The sequence below is a fragment of the Morone saxatilis genome, unplaced genomic scaffold (genome assembly GCF_004916995.1).
Source record: "Morone saxatilis isolate NCDOM2014 unplaced genomic scaffold, NCSU_SB_2.0 Contig14, whole genome shotgun sequence".
Lineage (NCBI taxonomy): Eukaryota > Metazoa > Chordata > Actinopteri > Moronidae > Morone > Morone saxatilis.
The window spans coordinates 20,222,791-20,242,495 of NW_023339696.1; the positions used below are offsets into that span (position 1 = coordinate 20,222,791).

General features: G+C 37.9%; 1 protein-coding gene across 1 annotated transcript in view; it reads left to right on the forward strand.

The window, feature by feature from the left end:
* The first annotated feature begins 8,064 nt into the window (after positions 1-8,064).
* The window catches only part of LOC118323636 (serine/threonine-protein kinase SBK1-like), an 18,348-nt gene continuing 6,707 nt past the window's right edge, over positions 8,065-19,705 (forward strand). Inside the window, 1 exon segment of the mRNA XM_035655667.1 lies at positions 8,065-8,229. The gene's annotated coding sequence lies outside the window, so the exon portion shown is untranslated.

Here is a 19,705-nt window from a genome sequence, read left to right on the forward strand (position 1 = left end):
CGAGGCTTTACTCAACTGTTATTGGAGCACAGAGCAAAAAGGGGCGGGACTTAGGAAGGGTCAGTTCATCCTGAGGGGAACATGAATGTCTGCACCAAATTTCAAGGACAATGCCAACATGTTGGTGGCGTTAGACGATAAACAAAGTCAGATTTATCCTCTGAGGACCATAAATATCTATAAATTCTGTGCCAATGAATCAAATAAAGCTAAAAACCACTAATTACTCATCCGATCTCTCATCATTTCTCGGACACAAATCGTTTGACGCAGATTAACTCCAATCAATCAATCACGCCCCTCTCCGGCTACACGAGCGCCGCTGCCTTTAACTCACAGTTTACAGCCTGAGGATGCTGGGTAATCTGCCGTCTGCAGCCAGCAGAGAGGACGTTCATCATTTTAATCGGCATCAATCTCGAAACTGTAACACGGAAGAACAAGCTGGAATATTTATGCTTGTTGTACTCTGAAGAGTTTTAACGATGATTGTAAACCACCGGCTCTAACGTTTCCTGGTCAGAGCCGAACGTGGGAGGAAAATAAATATTCTCTCTCCCTTGTTGTCAAGAAATCAGAGCCAAGGAACAGAGAGCGATGTGTGGTATATTTTTCCTTCTGTGCACGTGTCCTCGCTGGTATTGTCTCGAACACGTGGAGCTCTCATTTGTTGGAGTGGCCTTAGTGAGCGAGTGAGTGAGTGTGGGGGAGGCTGCTGTCTAAAAGCACAACAGGATCCACACGGCAGATGTTCAGTGTGGCAGATCCACAACAACCCTTCACCTGTTCTGGTTCCTGTCCTCTGTACATGTGCAGCAGCGGCAGCGGGGGGGTGGGGGATGCAGGAGGATTTGTGGAGTTTGACCCAGGAGGCCGAGAGACTGAGGAAAGAACGGTTCTCATCGGCTTTGCTGCATAATCCCACTGAATGTACTGACATTACCGACATGAGATGCAGGAGAGAGGAAAAGGCTTGTTGTAGAGTTCCCAACTTTTTCCCTAAGGGACCTATTTTTGTTTTTATATCACTGACTAAATTACATATTTTTATAGATATTTCATGTTATATGATGTTATATTATGTTAAACTGTAAATAGTGAATGGTAGTTTGTGTTAATCGAGTGATTTGGATGAGTTTTTATCGGATTATTTCCTGTGAATATTGATCAGAGATTAGTTTTTCCTGATATTTTAACAACATTTATTCAATTCTTATGTTTTCATTTTATTTTTTAACAACCATACAAACTTAATAGGTTTCTTTTTTCGACAAATTCAGTGTTTTCTTCTCCCTGACGCTTCTTTTATTAGCTCTTTGGTTGTTATAACTGTGTACTTTTTTGAGATATTGGCCTAAAGTGTAATTTTTAAACGTTTTCATGTTATATTTAATGTGTAATAATAACAGCAATGGATGAACTGTAAAGAGTGAATGGAAGTTTGTGTAAAACAAGCCATTTGGATGAATTCCTGATATTTTTACCAACTTTTTACACAATTCTCATGTTTTTATTTTATTTATTAACAACCATAATAACTTAATAAGCTTCTTTTCTTTGACAAATTCAGCGTTTTCTTCTCCCTAATGTTTCTTCTATTAGCTCTTTGGTTGTTATAACTGTGTACTTTTTTAAATGCAGAGTGATGAGATATTGGCCTAAAGTGTATTTTTTTTTATGTTTTCTTATACCCCTTAAAATCAAGAAGGCCTTGCACCCCCTACGTAAAGCATTAGCGACCCCTAGTGGAGGTTCCCGATCCCCCAGGATGGTAATAGTTTGACAGGTATGAGTGTTGTAGATGAAAAATCCCTTAAAATTGTCCCTGTTGAACTGATTTAAGTCCCCTTTCCTCGCCGGGTGTGGATACACGTTTTGACTCAATTAGACGCCTTATACAGAACCACTGACTCAGCAGACAGTTGTACAATAATTAAAATATCAAACATATATAATGTTTATTATAGTAATATAGAAACATTATTGCTCTATTGATTCATAATAAGACTATAAAAACCCTCTGGATGATATTGTGTCTTATCTATCATCAATATATCAATATGTTATATATTATTATATTCTGTATTGAGCTATTTTAATTGTCTTATTTGGTTTTTCTATTATATGTACTATTTTCTATCTGAGCTGTAAAAGAATGAGCAGCAGGTCCGCTGTGCTCCTGCAGCGCTTTGTATAAACACATTAGAGTTTATAGAAGTTTTAATTAGTTTGATTGTTGTTGGCAGATATTTTGTCTATTTTAACCTCAGCAGCTTCATTTTCGGGACAAATCACTGCTGCAGAACGAGGTGTGCCGCTCCGCTCGCTATGCAAACGCGACATTTAACGTAATTACATAACGGCGGCAATCTTTTCACCCGATCTTTCCCTCCGCCGCGGCCTGCCGGCGCTCACAGAGATTGTCATCAGGCCGGGAAATTGAGTGTGGTTATCTGAAGAGAAGCTCTAACAGACAGGACGGTAACTGGCTCCCCTGCGTCTGACTCCTGGAGAGATTAAAAACACTGGACCTCAGCCCAGGGGGGGGTTTGTGGTGCTGCACGGCATTCTGGGAGATTGTCGCCATAACCTTGATTGAAGGAGACCCAGCTGTTCAGTGGGTTTGTTTGTGTGGTGGTAAACAAAGTGGGTGCGAGTGAGGACAAATGTGAGGCACAAATCCTTCTGGGATCACTAACGCTGCACCAGGTTTGTTCCTCCGGTTCCCAACCTGGAGGTCGGGGCCCCCACCAGGGGGCGCCAAAGCTTCATAAGGAGGTCACGAGGCCTTCTTGATTTTAAAAACTATACTTTTAAAAAATGACAAATGATGTCGACCCAATTCAAGTAAATTTGTGCAGAAACAAACGTTCCTGAGCACTTTTACTGCTGATTCTGCATCAGGTTATATTTTATGTTCTTAAAGCAGCATTTTAACAGATATACGTTTAATAAATCACTTTATTATATATATAACAATATAAATGTTACTGAAAACACACCTCGCCTCATTGTTTTTGTACTTCGTCTCATCAGTGAAATAAAACGAGGATGAACTTCACAGCAGGATAATCAGATTTAAGTAAATAAATAAATACGTTAAGTTATTTTAACTCAAAGAAATTGTGGAAACTGATCACATCGAACCTTTTAAGTAACACAAACTCAATTTTATAGGTTAAAAAATAACTTAATATAGGTAAAAATAACAAAATTATGTCAGTGTCACTTTAAATTACTAAAACTACTTCATGAAGAATGTTTGTTTTAATTAAAAATTTGAATGTAATTAGTTCCAACTATTTTTTTTGTTAAATGAACTGATCTGGTTTTATAGGTCAGATAATTGTATAAAAAGTTCCTTAAACAGGAAACAATCTCTAAATTAATCTAAATCACTAATTTTACACAAACTTCCAGCAGTTACTGAGTTCATTAGTCGGGTTAATCGAGCAGTTTTTAGTATAATATTAAATATATCCATTAAATATGTCACTGAGTCAGTTTATTCAATGATTCCTTTAAGGAAGAAGAATTTCCTCTCAACCTCGGGATCTCATTACTCTCGCCCAAGGAGAATTGATCAAACAACGCAGTCGAACCCGCTGATATGATAACGAGCCAACAGCCAACTAATTATCTGCTCTTAGACCTCCTACAGGACAACTATCTCCTCTGGCTCGACGCTGCTGCCACACGGCGTCCTCCAGCACAGTTTGTGTCTCGCTGTCAGACATCGAATCCTTTTATATCGCAGAAGGACGGACTCCGATCAGCGGCCTTCAGGTTGAGGACGGCGGATACGACACAGAGCAGTTAGACACATGAAGGATAAAATAAAATGTATTGAAGGAAAAATCCTCTTTTTAACTTCCTTCTACTCACAAAACTAATAATTATACTGTTATTTTATTAGAAGTGTTCGTTTAGGGAGCCGAATTATCCACAGAGGATCTTCCCGTCAATCAATCTTTAACTTTTAGCGACACAGAGCGAAGATTCATTAGTTAAACTTAGCCCCCGGAGTTTGATTTAGATATAAAACATTAATTAATGAGCTGCTAATTGGTGGATTTTGTTACTGTTCTGAGCCAGGCTAGCTGTTTCCCTTCGTTTCCAGTCTTTATGCTAAGCTAAGCTAACCTGGGCATCAACCTCCAGCTACATATCGACCAACACATCTAATTGTGTTTGAGGAGCTCTGGTGGGACCAACAACCTCCTTTGTCTCCCATAAATACCCCGAGGACACCACCTGTCCCCGGGGAAATACACCAATACCACCATCACTCTCTCGTCTGGTTTAAGGTGTTGTCAGCTCATCAATTATTGAAAGGGGGGAGCTGATCAGGTGAGAAGACGGGTGAGGGAGACAGACTCGGTGTGACTGGATGTTCAGAGAGGCCGACGCAGAGATATTGACAGTGAAAACCAGAATAATCAACTCTGGATTAATTCAGCAGTGATTGCAGAGTGAAAAGAAACAAAAATCGATGTATTTTCCTTCCTCGCTGCTGATTGTTTTCCTTCGTCCTCGGCTCTCGAGTTGTCTTCCCCTTCTTTTTCTCTCTCTCCCTTTCTCTCCCTCTCTCTCCCTCCTGAGAGTCTTAATTCCTTCGCCTGCAGAATAACAATCTGCTTCGGTGACGCAACCCCCTTGACTCAGGACGCCATGAACTGAAACAATCCTCTGACATCGTGTTTCTGCCGTCTGCAGGTGAAGACGCTCGCCGAATAATCAGCGTAGATCGATGGCGCTCTGCTCTTTATTCCGTTCACAGTCGGCGCCGAGCTTCTGACGTCCAGGTGGAAAGGTCTTCGTCTCTCTCTCGACGCCCGCTGATTATCATTTCCTTCACACCGCACCGGGCAGCTGTAACCCCGACCTTTGATCCCGATCCCCAGTTCTGTTTGTCTTTAGCAAGAAAACTCAGCTTTTTAACTTTATTTTAGACACTGACTGAACTTTATTTAACAACGTTCAAACGCTCATTTATTACGGTTTTAAAGGATTTAGAGGCTCCTTTCACGCCGCTGTTTTAAAGTGTGAAACTACAGTGGCCATGAAATGTACAAACAAAAACATTTCTTATATTCCGGTGATTTTACACTAAAGAAAACAAACCTGTGAGACTCCTAAATGTCCCACTGGACCTTCAAAGTGTAAAATCACCTGAATATCGTTGTGTTATTGTTAACTTATAACAGACGCTGGATGTAGGCGGGCTGAGGAGGCGGCAGCACGCCCTAAAATCTGGTATAATGAAACTATTAGTTCATAAAAATGTTTAAACATATGATGACTTTCTCCGTTTTCACAGGGATTTAAATGTGTACGCTGATATTTATGGCAGGAAAAGTGGTTTTACCTAATTTTTTTAATCCATTTTATCCACTAAAAAGTTGTAAAAATGTGTGTAAATTCTTGTTAATAAGTATTAACTACGGTATAAATAATCCTGGCTGTTCAAGTTAATTCAAAAACCATAAATACAAATGCAGCATCCCCAACTACTACACCGTAGTTTCTCCTTTGGGTTTTAAAGGAGAGGGTGAAGCGAGGGAGATGCAATCTGCAACCACATCGCTCATTTAAATCTATCACACTTTTTTTTTATCCTATTTTCAGAATATTTAAAAAGACCAAACTTCCATCATTGTTATTTGATACTGTTACATCTTTTTTTTATTAAACACTAATAAAAAACAAACCTATTAATATTATATTCCAGTTCTGACAATAGATCCTCTAAATGTTTCACACTCTACTAAAAAAAGGTCGTTTTTAATGAAGTTAGGTTAATGAAATGAAGCAATTATCAACTTGTGGTTCCTCATCACAGATCAGAGCTTTAATATCGTTGTGTGAGTACATTTCACTTCACAGATTGTTTGATTGGAACAATTGTTACGAGGAAAAGGAGGTAAAATTTATTTACAAAATTAGACAAAAGTCAACATAATGTTTTACTTTAACAGAAATACAATAATTACCACTTCTTCTTTTTGTAAAACAACAAAAACAAATCAAAAGTCATAAAAAATAAAATAAAAATCATTTTCATTTTCTTTTTTATGATTCACTTATACATTTTTTATTTTGTTTTGTTGTTTTTTACAGGTTACACTTTAAGGGAAATATATCCAAATTTAATTCCACAACCTTGCTGTGAATGACATTAAAATGAAAGTCATAGTTTATCCTCCGTATAATGAGACACTCAGAGGCCAACCGGTGCAAACTAACAGCCTGAGGCCTTCAAACCAGATAAACTACCACATAATCCCGACAATCATTGGGCTTCACATCGCAGACATAAATCAATACAAACAAACCGCAGCATCACGTTTTTAAAACCCTCTCTTTAAATTACTGTCACCAGGCAGCTTCCACCACTTTTTAATTCACAATAAAATAAAATAAATAAAAATAAAATCACAATTCAGGTTCAGTGAGTGAAACGTCTGATGTCAGTCTCACCTTCTCATCCCAACATTCACTGTAATCCATCGATTTAAAATGTGCCACTGAATTACTCACAGCTGCTTGTTTCATCCAGTACATGTTGTGCTTTGCTTCCTGCCAATGGTGCATTCAAGGAGCGTGGGGACTCAGAGAATGAAACAACTGTCCTGTTAGAAATTTGGGGATTTACTGATTTCTAAAGATGAATTTTAGGTACAAATGTGCTTTTAATTATATTTTTTATGTAGCTGTGCATCTAATATTTACCTATTTAATATAAACCTATTTATCCGCAGTGTTTATCAGTAAAAGTCCAACAATGAAAATGTTACTTAAATAAAAATATAATCAGGAAAATGTATGAAGAATAAAAGTACTGTGATTGTTGTTATTAAATGTGATATCATTAGATTAAAAACAGGATTTTACTGTTGCTCATTTTTAACTACTGGACTGCCACTAATAATTAGTTTAGTTATGGATTAATTTGCTGATTGTTTTCTCCATTAATCAGTTGATTGTTTGTTTGGTTACTTTTTCACAATATAAAACTTCACATCTGAGAAGCTGGAATCATAAAATGTTTTTACATCAAATAGTCTGTTAGTTGAATTACCTGATTAATTAACTAGTACTTTTATAAACTGTTGGGTAGTTTTATAACAAAATATAACATTTTATAAACTCTTTGTATGTTTTTATATTTATATATCTTCTTTTTTAAAGTAACAAAAGCTGACCGATGTTTGTGAACATAATAAGAAATACTTTATTGATTCCCGGGTGGAGAAATTTGTTGCGTTACAGTTCCTCAAGTTGCAAAACAAGAACTTATAACCGACCGCGCAGAAATAGAAACTAATACATCAATATAAATATGTGCATAAATTACTATAATACATAATAGGAAGAATAGATGAAATAGACTGTAAAAAATATGTTACAGCTCATATTGTAGTAATATGCAGCAACTATAGGAGAAAATAGTGTGTGTACTATTATTATTATTATAATTATATTATCCCTGATATATCTGATGACATGTAATCTCTTATAGCAGTGGTTCCCAACCTGGGGGTCGGGAACCCTATTAGGGGTCGCCAAAACTTCACCAGGGGTCGCGAGGCGTTCTTGATTTTGAGGTGTGTTAGAAAACTAAAATAATATACACAGCAGGCGTATATCTCTGCATTTGGTTCACTTCTGGGTAAGAAAACACTGAACTTGTCAAAAAAGAAGCTTATTAAGTCTGTATGGTTGTTAAAAATGATTTAAAAAATACATAAAACAGACAAAGAATTGAGTTCATTGTACAGTTTTTTATAACATAATATAAAATATTTACAAAGTATATCAGGTTACTAAATGATAAAAAACGGGTCCTTTAAAGGAAAAATGTTGGGAACCATATCTTATAACAACCGTTTTCAGCTCAATCCCAACGTTTATACATTAAAGAGTAAAGAAATCCCTACACTCCCTGAAGGCAGCACCGTCGCAGAGGCGCTCGCCGCCGCTCTGCGCTCTGATTGGCCGGCGGCGGCAGCGGTGGGCGGGGCCGCCTGCGGAGTGCGGAGACAATAGAGAGCGGCTCCAGGGACGATCAGTAGCGGGGAGACAGTGACACACAGGCGGACGCTTTCTGCATCAGCACCGCGGAGGAGAAGAAAATACAACAACCGGGACATCTGCGACATTTCCCCCCGGCGGAGTGTCTGGTGTCCGGATGCACTGACGGACAGTGAATGCGGCACGTTGTGAAAGGTAATCAATCAAGTGATCATTAATGTGTCTTTACATTGTGTTTTTATTCACATTCTGCTGCTCGTTAATTGATCTCTGTGTGTGTGTGTGTGTGTGTGTGTGTGTCTTTGTTGTAAATCCTCACACTGACCGGGACTCCTGCTGTGTTTACAATCCGGGTTATCGATCACAATCAATAACATTTAAACTGTTTTATTTCTTTAATCTGTGAATCATATTTTAATTTCTTACACACACAACTTCCATCCAACTCAGCTCAGACTGAGCAGAACAAAAGAGCTGCAGTTTGTGTCCCAGCTGCACGTCTGAGACTGTTATCGATGAATTATTGGTGGATTTATTGATCCGCACATGATCAGGGAGCAGGCTGTGATAGACATGAATGCTTTGTGTCTGCAGAGCAGATTCACATGTCTTTGTGCTGCAGGTTTTTTTAAATGCTGGCAGACTGTAAACAGTGTTATTGATTACCGATATCGGCTCTCTGATCGAATGCTTTGATCCTTTTACTTTTATTATTTTGTGTTTTGGGATTATCTTTATATTCTGGTGGAATTTCATCCAACAGCTTTCAGGCTGCAGAGTTTTTGCCATCAGGGCTCTCATAGCTTAAATTATTTATTGATTTATTGATCAGTTGATTGACAGAACAATCATCAGCAATCGATTGGTCGTTTTAGGCGTTTTGTCAAGGAAAAACAGTAAAATTTGGACTAAAATTATCTTCTAAAATGAAGATTTGCTGCTTTTTTATTGTCAAATTTCACTAAAAAACATTCCTATTTTTAGACTTTTAAGACGTAATCAATTATATTTTCACAAGTTCTTTCACATTTTATAGCTTATATGATCAATTGGAAAAATAATAAGCAGATTAATCAATAAAATATATTCCAAGTATTTAGTAGTAGTAGTATTAATAGTATTCCATTATTCTGTCGACCATTTTATTGATTAATCGATTAGTTATTTAGCCTTTTAGCATGATGCTATGTATGTAGCCATGAGTTAGCTGGTAGCAGGCTACTGATGAAGCTAACGCTATCTCCGTTGAATCGATCAATCTGTTGATCATTTTCTCGATTAATCGATTAGTTGTTTGGTCCATAAAAGTTCAGAAAACAGTGAAAAATATTGATTACTGTCAGAGGATTAAAGAAACCGGAAAATATTCACATTTTAAAAGCTGACGATTAATTGATTATAAAAACAGTTGGTTATTGATTTTAATAGTTGATAACTAATAATTTAATCTACTAATTGTTGCAGCTTTAGTTGCTATCGCGTATGTAACGTTATCTTCGTTAATGTTTAAGACTTTAAGACGTCACCGTTGGATGTGGAGAGTTTGTGATTTATTGTATATTTATTATTCACTTTACTTTTACGTTTCATAAACTAAATGATCAATTAGAAAAATAATAAGCAAACAAATCAATCTGACGATCAATTTCTCGATCAATCGATTATTTGTTTGGGCCATAAAATGTCAAAAATGGTGAAAAATGTTCATAATTTTTTTAAAAGGTGACGTCCTCAAAAGGATTTATAGTAGGATCGTTTGTCATTGATTACATTTAAAATAAGACTTTTGAATATAAAATATATAACTTTTAACTTGTAGTGTTATTATTTTTGAAGTTATACGTTATTACCGCCTGCAGTACCCCAAACTACCCCTCGGGGTCCACATACGTAGAGACGTACGCATCTGTTCAACCAACTGAATCATCTGTATCTGTATCGGTACTTGGAGTGGGCGGGGCTTAAACAATAAGTGGGCGGAGTCTAAACCATATGTGGGCGGGGCTAACTGGAAGCCTGAAACTGATACGAGTTGATTAGAAGTTGTTATATTTGTTAGAAAACTATTTACAGAATTGATCAAACAATGTTTTCGATCACAAGAGTAAGATAACTGTTTATACAGAACGTGTTTTTAATAAAAGTTTGTATAATTTACAAGTACGGATATTGATTTTACTCGTATTTAAACTCTGCTGCTTTGTCTGAAATCAATGACCTGTTGCTTCAAAAATGTAATATTTTGAGAAGCAAATTTACGACTGTTCAGGTTTTGGAGTTTTATTTGAATATAACGAGACATTTAAGAGGCGTCTCGTTTGATGCTGAGAAACAAACGTACTTTTTATCAGTTAGAAAAAGAATCTGATTAATCGATAATAATGAGTTGGTTGTTGCCCTGCAGCAGTTTGAGACGTCTGTCTGGTTTTCTTTGCACACCGACGTTCACACGGCAGACACTATTAACAGTGCGGAGCCAGAAAGAAAAGTCAGAGAAGGAGAGATTAAAAACAGACAAAAAGGGTGTAACCATACCTACTGTAGCGTGGGGTTCACGGCGGCAGAAACAGGGTTGGCATTAAAGGAGAGCGCCCAGCGATGTGCCGCCGAGCGTGCAGGCACAAAAGCCCCCGGCGGTCGCAGACGCCGGAGGCCGAGCCCGTTAAAGCCTCGCTCGCTTTGATGTGCTCCACAGCTCCGTGAGCGGGAGCGCCGTGGGAGCCGAGCCCTCCCCCGCCCCCTCGCTGGGGGACCGAGCCGCGGGCCACCACACAGGCGGAGAGGCCAGAGTTTGTGCCCGTGGCGGCCGGCAGGATGGCGTTTTAGTTGTACAAACATTTCTGGAGGGAAGAGCTGCTCGTGGGGGCAGAAATAATCTTCCCCTGGTTGTGTTATTTCTGCAGGAAGATTCAGCATTTCGACCACGTTAGTTCACTGGAGCTGATCTTTGGTAAGAGGGAAGAATGAGAGCAGGAAGAAAATATGTTATTTAAAAAATTATGTATTATTGTACAAAAAGTTCTGAACAACAAACGAAGCCAACGTTATCTCCGTTAGCTCGCTACAGCTACGGACTTCTGAAGACGACATCTCGGGCTGTGAAGAGACATTTCAGAGACTACGACTGAAATCCGTTGTTATTTTCATTATCAATCAATATGTCGATCATTTTCTTAAATAATTAATTAGTTGTTTGGTCCATAAAATGGTGAAAAATGTTCTTTGATTAAGTCTACACTTGAAAAACCTGAAACAAGACAGTGATTACATTTCTGTAGTTTTTGAGCTGAAAAAGTAATTTTCATTATCAATTATTCAGGCAATTATTTAATAATTAATTGTTGTTGTATAAAAGCCCCAAAAAATATGGGAAAAAATGTAGATTGCAGCACAGTAGACCACAAACAGACCCCCAATTACTTCATAGTCACTCAGTGATCAAACTGGGATCACTTTAAGCTCTAATCAAATTGGCCAACCCTATTTCTTCCAAAAATTGTGAGAAAAGTAAAACTATTATATTCCTCCTTCGGCTGGGGACCCCGACAACCCACTCAAGGACCCCTGTTGGGCTCTGAAACAATACCACGTTGTTTATTAGCCCCGAAATAGGAACCTGTCCTGTTCCCTATTGTTTGTTTACGGAAAACTTGAAGCAAAAAGTCACATTTGATAAAGAATATTTAACATTTTTTCCACTATTTTTGCTTAAAAAGTGATTAATCAATCATCAAGGTACTTCATATTTCACTGTCGATTAACCAATCGATTGATACATTGATCCAACTGTAGTGAAGCTTTCCCTCCCCAGTTAAACATAAAAAATCACACTGTGTTTACGAGGCTCTTTTAGTCCAGCAGGTCAACAGCTCAGGTAATCAAACAACCTGAATCAGTGACCTTTATTTGTCTGTATTATTATACCGGAGCAACAATCAGAGACAATTCATGTTCAGTTCTTCTGCTGCTCAATGTGTGAGTGAACAGAGGAGACGACAGGTCGACATTTAATGCTGAGCAGGTCTATCCTCCACTTTATAACGGAGTGAGATGTGCAGTCAGAGCTCATAAATCAACGCACTGATTTCATTTATGCTGCCCGTCGTTATGTTTTGGACTCAGTGAAGCCGGGTTTGTTTTCGGAGGCGACGTAACAGCAGATTATTACTTCCACTCAGGAGGTTTGTGCTCAGTTTCTGCTTGAAAAAAAAACATTTTTACATATTTAATCAAATTTGGCTCAAAGTAAAGCCCTGGATTAAAGCCATGGATGAAGGATTCCTCATTTTTGTTGATTCTCATGAATTACTTGAAAAGAAGAACACTCATCCACTCCAGCGGCTCCGTAAGGTTGTACTTGCACAGTGATGATTGAGCTACCATGCTAACAATGACAATGCTAACAAAAGAATACAGTTCCCCAAACGACCACTTGAGGCTGGCTCCAGAAGTGAGTCAATCTCCATAAGGCTGCATATTAAAACGCCCGACTTTACATCAGAAATAAACATGTTTACAACCCGGTACAAAAAACTGTTTTGGTCTCTGTAGCTAATTCTCTCCGTTAATGACACCTGTATGGGGGTGAAAGTTTATATAACTCAAATTAACTCAATAACTTAAATTATATTAAGGCTTAAAATTATGCATAATTAAGGCCATGGCCGCTTGGAGTGACAGGTAAAGCCGTCACAGGCGGCTGATTTCAATAACCAGGCTTCATTTAGCTCCACCTCTTTGCCCATTTTATGCCCTTACCATGGAATCATCTTAGTTTCGCTTGTCAGCATGTTAATTATCACCAAACACAACGAAGCTGAGACTGATGGGTATGTGATGAGTTTTGCAGGTTTTTAATCATAAACTTAAGTTTTCCTTTTGGTGTTGCGAGATAAAAAACGTTTAAAGGATCAATAAAGTTATTAGAATTCATTCTGAAGGGAACGAGACTGCTTGTTTTAAATTTCATGACAATCCATCGATTAGTTGTTGATATATTTTACTCAAAACCACAAATATCAACCTTATGGTGGCTCCAGAGGAAAAGTGTGAGGATTACCGAAGTGGGTAGGATTCGTCCTCTAGGTTTCACTAATGTGTGTCTACATTGTTGTGGCAATCCATCCAGTAGTTGTTGAGATATTTCAGGACCTCCATAGAGCCAATCTGCTGCTAGCGAGGATAAAAGTGTTGTTTTCTCCTCTTTTTTTGAACCCTTCGGAGGTCTAAAATACTTTATTTGGGGGGACAAATATGGCTCAAGATGGTAGCATTTGTTCATTAAGTATTTTCATTAGTTGGCTGACGTATTGATTTAGCATTACAGATGATTAATTAGGTGCCAATGTTTTACAAGTCGATGTTGGCGTGAACACAAATGAGGTGGCAGAGGCAGTTTTTCTGCAGTACTTAATGTGCGTGGCGAATGAGCAGACCATTACTCAGCACTTCTGTCAGGTCAGTCATGTCAGGTGATGAGATTCGGTAGTAAATCATCGGCACTCCATTGATGTTTCCTTGACTCTGAGATCTAAACATGCACAAGGAAGCTTCTCTGTGGAGTTTTTTTAAGGTCCCATCGAGCAGCAGCGAGTCAGCGGATTTGAGCTGATATCTTGGCAGCATGTCAGCGATCGTCCGCGGCCCATGAATAGATTTATAAGCAAGTACTCTGATCTTAAAATCTATCCTGAAACCAACTGGAAGTCAGTGCAAGGACTTCAGAACGGGAACAATGAGATCTCCTCTGGCTGCATGGTAATTGATTTACTGACTGTTTGACGTGAGAGCATTGCAGTGGTTGTTTGCTGCTCCAAGTAAAAGCTTGCACAAGAAACGTACTGACCTTTTTAGTCATCTTAATTTGCAGTGACTAGAAAATGAGTCAGTCACACATACATTTGTTGCCTATGATGTAATGTCTAGACATTGTTTTCTCCCTCTTTTATTTACAGGCTTTTTATGTATGTGAGGATGTAACGAGATACTGCAAGATTCAAATCGGTGAGATGAAAAATTAAGCGCTAACTACTTTTTTCTGTGTATACAAACAAATCTGAAATCAATTAATGAGGGAACAGAACACAGCAGCAGCCAATTAGACTGAAAAACAAGATAAAAAGAGACAATTGTGTAAACAGACGAGCGCAGATGATGGATGGAAAAAAACTTTTTAAAGTCTTTGTACTCTGTTTTTTAGTGGTGTTCAAGGACTTCAAATAGTTGGCAAAATTACACGTGAACATGGTAAAAGAGGGAGTACTGCCTTTTTCACTTACAAGTATTTATGTGGTGTTTACCCAAAATAATCACAAGATTAACAATCAAAGGTTAAGAGGATATGTGATCCATTTTTAAAGACAACCAATCATGAACATCAGCTCAAAATGAACAGGCGTGTGAACTTTTGATTCGTCCTTCATCACTCAAAGAAAATATAAGAAAATATGCATTGTTTTACAGTTTATACCCTATAAAAAGATTCTATTAACAAGTATTAGAGAAACAATATTTTGTAGACTTTTGTCTGAAATATAAAATAATCTTTTTCAGTCCTAATTGAATGGATAAATCCAGTATTGTGAATTGTATGTATTATTCAATGTGAGTTCTGCTATACATGTTTAAGGTTGTATTTTTAATGTCTGCAAAAAATTGAGTGTTTGTATCTCCACAGTTATTAAACACAGTAAATATGAATGGATAGAGAAGACTGTCAGTGTTAGAGGAATATAAGAACCGTGTTGATGGAAACTGAACTTTAATGTCAAAACATATTTTTATAGTGCAACAAAGAGTTAATTATATTTAATCTATTGTGTTGTACTTTTGTTGTAATTTGTGTGTTTTAACTTTAGTTCCCATAATGCTTTGGGGATGTAAACAGGAAGTATAATACTTACTTAAGCCCTCTGTTTCTTCGCCTATACTTTTCAGCAAATTGGCCTTGTTAAAAGTATGCAGAATTATACATTAGCATTTCCTGTTGGCAGTGTACACATAGATGTACAGACAACTATCACTGGATTACTTTTATACTAAAGAAAACCTTTAGTGTATTTATGGTCTTTGTTTGTTCATGGACATAATGCTATTCTTGGAAAGATCAAGTCACACTGAATCTAAAGATATTGGCATCTTATTTGTGTGACTTATGACTCCAAGAGGTGTGATTTTAAACTGTCACTGTGTGTCAGGGTTGTTAATTATAAACAAGTTTCTATTTTTGCTCTTTCGGATGAATAACTTGAACCTCAGCTTTACCCTCACGCATTTGGAGGATGGAGATGCCTTTTTATAGAGTTTTTTAGCACCTACATCTATATATATAGTTGTGAGTCATCAGCATAGCCGTGAACATCAGTACTGAACTTGTGGAGGATGATCCTGAGTGGTAAAATATAGGGCTGCCCCCAAATAAAGTCGGCTAGTATTCGTTAGTTAAAGCCATTTGTCGGCTTATTATCCCACGTTTAAGATATTAAGTTAATTATTTAAATACATATATATCTATATTTTATCAGCTGTCTGTTAAATGCTCACAGAAAAAACGGTAATGATTCTGAATGTGTCGCAAAACAACCTTTTTAATTTATTTCAACAAAGTATAACAAGTCTTGATGTTCAAAACACATCAGTGTTGTTATAAGGTCCGTGTTGCAACCATCCACTGATACTTTAGTTCCAGTGAAATGGTGTTGTTTTCTGTGGCTATCCGACTAATGTAAAGTGGGTCGACTAAGACTCTTCTCATCGACTAACAGTTTAGTCGAGTATAAGTGGGTTGCTCTACTAAAATAAAAAAGAGTAGTGGACCTAGAATTGAGCCTTGTGGAACTCCATTTGGAACTTATTTTTGTATTTAGACCAGAAGCAGCAATATGATGAGAGAACAGCTCGAGAACAATACTAATTCTTTCCATATATCCATATAAGCTTATTCTTATACTCAGGAGGCTATATAGTTCAAAGAAAGAAATATAGCATGGAATTGTGCAATTTACATCCAAAATTGTCATGGTTATTTTGTTATATCAAAGCTAACACACATTTTATTGATAAGCAGTGGACCAATTATTGAGCCTTGTGGTACTCCATTTTGATGTTTAATCAAAACAAGAAGCTGCAAACTGATTTTTAAGACCAATACTGAGTTTTAAATATTCGATTACGATACATAACCTTTCATAAACACATAATAATAATCTTTAGGTTTTTTTGTCGAATTGTGACCAAGATACATCATAAGTGGGATATTTTATAATGAACAAGTGTTCTTCTATGGTCCACAGGAAGCATTTAGTCTACAAGGAACGTTTGAACACACAAACAAGATTAACCAACAGCCGTTGCAGTCTTGACAAACTGCTGCTGTCGACGCAGGCAGATGAGTAAAAGGTCATTAACGCTGTGAGCTCGTTACCTCTGCGCTATTCCCTGCAGCCTGTTGTTCTCCCAACAGGTGTTCTCCCATGGTGAGCATGCACCTCCTCGCTCCTGTTTCGGTGTTAACAGGCAGGTAACATTAGCATGGAGCTACAGACGGAAAGAAAAGCATCAGTGACACGACTCAGACTGGCTGAGCTGCAGCTGTGTTTCCAGACGTGAGCAGAGCATTTCACCGAAGAGAAAGACAGAAAGACATTCTCACCCCCCTCTCGCCTGGGAGGCAAACAGGTCTTTGGCGCTCCTCGAGGTCCTCCGGGGAGCGGCCTTGGCACCGTTACCCTGAGAAGGAGCGCTGGTGCTGCATCGAACAGAAGATGCTCCTAATTAGTGCTGGTTGTGACTTCTTTCATCTCCAGGCTCTTTGATATGACAGCAACGCGAGAGCACACACACACACGAGTGTCTGCTGATGCTCACGAGGTTATATGGTTGAGAGAAAGGAACTGAGCGTGAAACTGTACATACTGCATGCAGACGTGTCAAGGTTATTATGATTAAGTGAAGCTAAGAATAAAACAGAGCAGCAGTAAACACGTCGCTGCACTCAGATGTTGCAGCTCCCTTCACTGACACCAAAACACTCTTTGTTTTGAGCTTTAGTTGCAGCTGTGGCTTTCAGAGTTATTCAGAAAGTAAGTTTGAAATACTTCAGATCACAGACTTTTTTGTTTGATGGTAACGGCTTTATTTTGATAGTCCACCTACAGATGGTTTAATGTATTAGTTGAGATTTAAAAAAAAAAATTAATTAATCTATGTTGTTTTTGTAAAAAAAATGATAAAAGTGCACAAATTGTAGTTGAATTTCCACAAAATGCTAATTAATAACATTTCCATCCACGACTGTAATGCGAATATTAGTTGTTGGTCCATCGAGCAGCTTCAGTGGACGTCCGGGTTGCGTCCGACTTTCTACTAATAGTCGCACATTTATGATATTAATTAAATTATTTTAATACATCTATATATATATATATAGATATATAGAGATATTTTATCAGCCACCTGTTAAATGCTAACGGAAAAAGCGGTGATGATCCTGAAAGTGTCAGAAAAAAACGCAAGGGGACCGAGCATTTAGTTAATTTAATTCAACATCACACAAGTCTTGTTAAAAACACGGAATAAATAACTTCCAACTAAACTAAAACAAACACTCGCAGACTTAACGATACTATGGATGATGTATAACATGTATAACAGTTAATAAATTAACTCTCTACAAACTCGCTCTCTGCCTGAACCTGCTGTGTCTTCAACCCGGGAGTCAGAGTCCTGGTTGGAGCCGCATTAAATCATCTGGTCTCAGCCAAGAGTAAAAAAAGGTTGAATTTTCTTTCAAAACTTTGATGCTCAAATTTTAAATATGGATAAAAATATAAGAATGGAGACCAAGTTCATCAATCAATCAGGTTTTCTAAACTAAAATTTTAATTATCAATTAATGGTCTAGATAAATCATTCAGTCTATGAAATGTCAGAAAATTGTTCATCCCAGTCTCTCAAAGCCCAAGGTGATACTTTAAATGTCTTTGATGAGTTTAATTCTTATGTATAAATACCAGAATGTATGTGCTGTGTTTAGATGTCTATCTTGTGTTAATGTTGTGTTGTATGAGTTTATGTACAGACTGTGACAACAAATATCCTGGAAAGGACAATAAATCTTCTAAATCTTATTTTGTCAGGTTAAACCTCAAAAATATTCAATTTAATATGATATAAAACAGAACTAAAGCAAATAAATCTCCATATTTGAGAGGTTGAAAACACAATTTTTGCATTAAAAATGACATTAACGATGAATCGATTATCAAAGTAGTGCAAATTCTGTTGTCGACTAATTGTTGCAGCTCAACTAAAATGTACAACTTTAATGTGCGGGGACATAAAATCTGTTCACACCAATCTGCTCCTATTAAAAAATCTGTGTATTTCCTGTGACTTCCTGTGAACGGCGAGCCTTGTGCGTCACATGTGAACAAAGGAAACGGGCTTTAAAGTGCTGCTCTCTGTCGAACCTGTCGCTGTGACTTGACAGCGCTGACTGCAGAGGTGAGATGCATCATTCTCGGAGGCTGAGTCAGATCCAATCAGAGGTGTCTGTGCAGCGGCGGCTCTTCATTCATGTGGACACAAAACCCATTTTAATTTATTGTGCTGATGATGTGGCCACTTTGACACCGTAGCTGAGGCTTTAAGGGCGGCTGTGCTCGTTAACCGGACAAGACAGGTCATTATTTAGAAAAAGGTGTTTGAATTTTAATTAATCTAAAATTAGTGTGTGAGCAGGTAGTTTTTTCTATGTGTGTTTGCTGCTTTCTCTTCCACTGTGTGTTTTATTGACCTTGTCGGAGAGATGCTGAGAGGACCGGTGATGGACAGCCAGTTGGCTCCTTGGTAGGTGCCGGCTGACTCCTCATTTTTATCGTCTTGTCGTTCTTTTTATGCTCGCCGCACGCTGTTTGTGTTCCGGATGCCGTTTTCACTGCGAGACAATCCAATCTTCTCTGTTGTGACTTTAAGCTTTTTTTTTTTTTTTTCTGTGTTTTGTTTTTGTAGCAGAGGATGGGTAAAATTCATATGTTGATCTGTAATCATTAAGGTTTTCAGACAACCGTGGTTACCGTGGTAACAGCAACACTTGTTGAGCAGCTAATTTGACTCGAGGAACAAGTGGTGTGTGTCTGTTTTTAGACAAACTAAACTGTTTTTTTTTTTATTTATTAATCTGTCAATTATTTTCTCAGTTAATGAAGTTGTTGTTGTCCATGAAAATGTTGATCACAAAGCACAAGGTGACGTCCTCAAGTGTGTTGTTTTGTCCACAACCCAAAGTCAGGCCGCAGATCATAGTAAAGTTTGTTACTTTGCTCAGGAGTTGGACAGGAAGAGATAAGATTTTATGTAGACCATAATCAACTCTGCTTATAGGTCCAATTCTTTGTCTATTCCCCTTTGATTCCTGATCCATTTGTGTGGAAAAAGTAGGACTACACAGGTTTAACCACAGTGTAGGAAAAGAGTAGTGTTATAGTAGTTTGAGCTACTGTTTCCACCTGAACATAAACCTGGTGCTGGTTCTGGTTCAGGGTTGGTTCAATTTGAGAACCTTCTAAGAACCAGTTTGCCACTATAAATACTTAGTGTGGCCACAAGGCGATTCTTGGTTTTCCTGGTCAAGAGTCGGTCGTTTGGCTGCTGCAAAAACCTGGTTCAGGAT